Below are 6,229 nucleotides of genomic sequence, written 5' to 3' on the forward strand. Positions count from 1 at the left end.
TAGTATTAAAACGACAGAACATCGAAAGCTCAGCGATAGCCAGTTACATTTATTACCCTCCATGGACATGAAAATTCCCGGCAGTTCACAGTCTCATAAAACTGTTTCTTCATCATTATCAATTTACTTAGTTGTGGAGTACCAATGTGAGTGGTGCGGCTTTGTGGGTGGCAACAACTAATCAAACGTTCACATGAAGGATTGATAAAAAACGATTTCCATTGAGCTAGCAGGTTTAACCTGCCCGATGACAAATTAGTTTTCCTAAAGTAGACAAATAACAAATCATTACATCGTATCGGTCAGGTCACAACCCGCTATGGAACGATATTCAAGCCACAAAGCAACAAGTCAATGCCATGTGTCATGAGTCGTGTGAGAAAAGTCAATGTCATGTGTCGATGTGGGGGATTAGCAGAGGAATAATTCATATTGTCCAGAGGATCTTTAAGTGTTTAAGATTAATCACTAAGTTCAATAAATCTTTTTTTATCGCACATGCATCATCATCAGCGTCTTATGCACGTTGCCGCGTGAGTAGAACGGTCTTTGTGATGCATGTATGGTATCAGCATGTCGAAAGACTTTGACAGAATGACAAATTCATATCACTTCTGGGCTTTAACGACGTCAATTACTTGTAATGCTGATGAACTTGTAGTAAAAATTATGGTTTTTTAAACAACCAGGAAAGTGGCAGTTAATTCATAGGGAGTTGCGGTGATGGTGCCGACGCGCCGTCGCTACGAGTGGTTTTTTCAACGTTACCGCACGTACCCAACAGTACTCGCATCCAAACTTCGATGCGGTACGATTGGGAATGGTACCCTAATAATGCAGTTTCAAATGTCAAATTATGTCAAATCAAAGCGGATCTTCTTTGAATGCAGTTCACCGTCTTTCCGTTGACCGTTGAACGGAACTAATCGATTATCTTTCAAATAATAAAAGAAAGCGCATCGACCATGAACGGGTCATCAGAAAAAAATTGCCCTTTTCTTTCAGCCCTTTGTACAGTCTTTTGCAACCCTTCTTCACCTGAAGGGTATATATGTATTGAATAAACTAGATTCAAGTTTAACAACGGTCACTATTCAAATGTGCACGGTATTGGATTGGTTCAGACTATACAGGGTGTATTTTGCCGTTTATGATGGATTAACTACTGGGGAATTATAGGGAAAACAAATACATATGACTAATTAAATATTGTTCAAATGCCCCTCCATATATGAGGGATATCTATTGTTGGCAGTCAACGAAAGTGCTAAACTGGGATGACGAATATTAATAAACATGACACAATAAATAATCACGCGATGAAGGGGAGTAGAGGGCGAAGGGGGGCAGGCAAAAGTCCCTTGTCCTTCATCGGGACACGCACCGCGTCTTTACTAATCATTAGTTATCCCTTTACAAGCCAAGATGTAAACCCTTCTCGTAATTAATCACATAAAATTTTGATCCTCGCAGATTGAGCAAACATCGGTAAATCTCCCTAATATATGTACGGTGCCGGCAAAAAGTGACGTCTGTAAGGAAATATCTTCGTGCGCACTTTATGGAAGTCATCACTTTCTGAACGGTTTGTCTTCTTTTTTGGACTTCAGAGGCGATCGAATCATGTCGGTAAAATTAATCCCCTATGCGGTGCCCAGCTGGTACCCACCGTCTTTTCCTTAACAAACTAACCTTATAAATTTCCCTTTGACATGTAAATAATTGCGACCGTTCTTGAAATTATATTAATACTATCAGTAGTTTTGATTTATTTGGATGCCCCTCGGAGAAACACTCGGTAGGAGGTAAACCACTGGACTACGCCCCTGAAATGGACTCATTCTCTTGTCGCTGTTTCGCGAGAGTACCAAAACATATCACGGTTTTTAAAAATGTTGGGTACTTGCGTGACGTTGTGCTACCGATGGTCGATTCTAACAAAAAAAAGTCATCACCAAAGAAAAAATTATTGATTATTGATAGACCCCGAGAATCTCTTTCGGCCCTAAGAGATATTCCGGGAATTCATATCCATTGGGAGGTCATTGTAAAAAATTAACGTTGGACGTTCTAGCGCCGACGCAGGACAGAGCGGTGCGGGGTTTTTAGCAGAGTCTAACCGTGAATCAGTCAAACGTTTTAAATTCTATTATGGGCGTTATGGACTACCATAAAATGAACCCAAATGCGCTGTCAATGCTCTTTCGATTTCGAAATTTTTTTTTTTTTTTTTTTTATCGTAGAAACACGGATTTTATAAAGTCTTTATGCGTTCTAAAAGAGTTCGAAAATCTCCACCTGAGGGCGAGCGGGTAATAATTGCCGGTAATGTCAACATACCGTATAGTTTGGTGCGCTATGTAAAATGTAATATGTGTAACATGTAGTTTTAATTTATGCCCTAATAGAATCACGCACGAAATTAACAAAAATAAACACGAGTTTCAGAACTTACGTATCCAGAAATAAATATTTATAATTAGGCTTTCGTCTCGTTTTATGAATTTATAAGCCTAGCGATAAGGCCACAACGTTAGTTATGGGGGCTTTATAGAATTTTGAATTAACACCATGTAAGCTTTATTTGGCCTTAGCACACAATTGCTTTGTTCTCGAGGTAATTGATGGCGAAGCCGGTGTTGAAAAATAGGTTTAATGCCCTTTTTTCGATACTCCTACGACTATCCACGCCTTTCGCGGCGTAATATCCAGTCTATATGCATCGTTTTAGATTAAAATATATTTTCGTAGGAAATTTTGCAATATTCGAAAGGTAATTAAAAGTCGCCTCGTCAAGCCCCAGGGCCCGGTTTGAATATTCATGGGATATACATCTCGAAACTTATATTATCTTTAATTTCTACCCAGTGTGGCGTGATATTTTCCCCGTGAAGCGCCGCATATAGAAACCGTTACCTTTCGCAATGTTTACTGATAATAGTCGAATTTATTTGTTTTAATCACACACTAACATTGATGAAACGAAAAATAATTTTTCCAAACTCTGAAACGAAATCCCAACTCATCCAATTTCCGAAGCTCAGATGTTTAATTAATGAGATAGATAACTGCTTAATTCTGGTAAAATAGATAAGGCAATGTCGGATAGTCGGTTTGATCCTCTAGTTTATTTTGAAAACGTTCCCGTTCCAGAAATACAGACGAATGACATTGAGGGCTTAAGACTCATGGGATTATTCTGGATATGCCAGCCCGGATTCGAACGGGTTATGTGTCGTCTCTGGATCGTGACATGTTGGGACAACCATTAATAATTTGTGGAACTCCTTATTATTTAAGTGAAAATAAACAAGGAGCGCCACTATTATTTTATTCTCTGGGTTAGGGTCCGAGATTCCACATGAAAAAACCGAAGGGGAATAAAAGGTAATTTAGTAGTATTTATTTATGTCTTTCCAGAGATAACGGGGATGCGTTTTTTACTTTTATTGGCCGAAACAAAACGTATAAAAATAAAATATTAGCATTTGAGAGTTATATTTTTAAAAGGTATACGGTACGCGCGCACGGTGCATCGCCGAACAAATATAAAAGCAAATCCTTTGAAATTTATTTCGCCATATCCCGGATATGATAAAAATAAAATAATTCTTTTTGCATTGGATTTTTATACTTTTGCATTTTTATGCGATTTAATAAAGAATAAGGAGGATTATCAGTAGCGGCGAAAATTACTTTTAAGGTGGCACGCGGACCTTTGTAACAGGCTGCCCGTTAAACTTGTTTGAAGAGTGAAAAAACACACTAAAATAAATTTCTACTTAAAATCGCTCTTATAAGCATTTCGCTGGTACCTACCGGCCATTTGCGTTTTATGCTCTCGCGACGAAAACGTACGTACTACGTACAGTTACGACGCTTGTCTTTCCGTCTTGCCCGAAATGGTTTCATTCTCTCAGCTTTTCTCGTCATGTGTGTCCGTTTCTACAGTACTTGGCACCATTTTTCTCCATTTGATGATTATTGCGTAAAAAAAGCGGAAATGCGCTAAAGAATTCAGTAAAAAAATAAGAATATTCCGGAAGGCTGAATCGCTCCCCTTTTTATAGACGCCACCCTGGGGTAACAAGTGTATTTAAACTTTCAAATAGAATCTAAAATTTATGACTATTCGGCCTGTGGCAGTCGCACTTTTTACCCCTTTTTTAATTTCAGGGTTTCGGTGTTTCATAAGTTCAGGAAGTTCTTTCCTTGTATCGGCTTTAGTCCACGGACCGATCCCGATTTCTTATTTATTTTTTCACTCAAAATGTTTCTTTACCGCGCCTGTTAAGCCATTTTATAGCTTCAAAAGCCGGATCGGTAAATCCTTGAGTACATAATTATGTTATCATTAACGATCTTAAGAGCGATATTTGGGCAAATATTTCTAGATTTTTTAAAATTTCCTCGTGGACTAACAATTTACGACACTAGGTTCCCCTCTTATCTTTACCTTTAGAAGACGGAAAAACCACTTAATTTGTGATTTATACGTCGGTTTTTGTGCTCCGTGTTACTCCCCCAAAAGGAAACTTTTTTAACCCTTTATTTAAAGTTGAAATTACTGGCTATAATTCAATTTGTAACCGATATTATTTTTTTAATTAGACGCTTCGACGCGTTAGGACTGGAGAGATCCGAACCATTGTTGCCAAACTTCAAATCCTCCCCCTCAAAGGGTCGCCGTTACCTTTCAAATGTCCTTCGGAGGTCACAAACTGTACAAATCTGCAAATGCAAGCGGGCTCGGCATGTGACCCCTTTGGCGCAAAACTTACGTATTTTTCGCATGTTTACACCACCGCCCAGATCTGGCAACAAGGTGCCGTCGCTTAACTCTTTAGGGCTCTTAAATATCGCGGAATTCTTGATAATTTGATTTGCAACTTTGAGAGGGCCCAAACCCACTTGGATTGGGACTAATTGAGCAGAGGTCTTATTTATCTTGCATTTTTATTGCAATTTTACCCTACACCACTGCTGACGATGATTGCAATGACACCAACCGTGCGAGGATTTATTTTGAGAACGTAGAAAAATGTGGTTGAATAAACAGAAACAATGAAAGATAGTTTCCCACAAGTTGAAAACGCACAGTGCATGGGTCAACGGACATACAGGTGACCAAATATGATCCTTAATGACCATAATTAATAATTGTAATAGTACGAACGATGAAAAATGCAGACAAGCGGTCATGCTAGACTTCGTTTAGAAAGATGTGTTCAGTGGTTAAGGTGTATACAGGGTTATGTTATTTTAACAACGGACTAATTAAGTATTTTTTTTACTTAAGTCTTCAGTGTCCGGGGGGTTTCACTTTCAATCCGCCTCCCTTCAAGATGGCCATAGGAAGTCGCAAATTAAATTAACAAAAAAAAAACATTTTTATTAAGTTTTGTTTTTTTTTTCGTGTTTGATTTGCGGCTTTTTAATTCTTGAGATATTTAGTTCACGCGTATTTCTTGTAGGGATCATGTCAACTGGTGCCTGAAGTCGATTCAAAAATCTACAGGGTGTATTTATTTAGGAACCAAACATATTTGGGGTGCACTTGAGACGTTCAGTATTTAAAATTCTTAATCAACTAAAATTGGCAGACAAAATTAGTGCTGACCACGTGAGGACGAGGGGGTCATGCCTTAATCTAGTTTCTATTTCTGGGAACAAAATTGTAATATTTGCAGTAACTGGATTAGTCCGTATCTTGCAGTAACTCTTTTAGTAATGGAAATCACTTAGATTCATTAATAATTTGTTTAGAGAAAAAATCATATATGCCACTATGAATAAAAAGTCTTTGTTGTGCTTTACCTGGTTTCTAGCGTCAGCTTCGGCCTTAAATCTCTGAGCTTAGCACAAAATGACCTATTCTTACTCCTGGTAGCATAATCTATTAATTCTTTTTCCCATTACATTATATTACTTTAGGTATAGTTCCTTTCAAAGTTTTTGCTTGTTGTGCCAGTGAAAAGCACCTGTGAGATTTACGAGGTATTGCATTTTAACCATCGTGCATAGTATGTAGGAGTATCGGATGTATGAGTTTATAAGGATATAGGATTGGTACACTCTTCGCATTATTAGAATATATGCACTATAAAGGCCATTACGGGACAAATCATTAATATTCTGTGTTTTTCAATACCAAACTAAGTAACACAGAAACATAAAAAAAAACGAAGCGAGATATTGATCAGATTCTTAGATTCTATGGAAATTAGCT

The sequence above is a fragment of the Euwallacea fornicatus genome, chromosome 29, assembly GCF_040115645.1.
Source record: "Euwallacea fornicatus isolate EFF26 chromosome 29, ASM4011564v1, whole genome shotgun sequence".
Taxonomy (NCBI): Eukaryota; Metazoa; Arthropoda; class Insecta; order Coleoptera; family Curculionidae; genus Euwallacea; species Euwallacea fornicatus.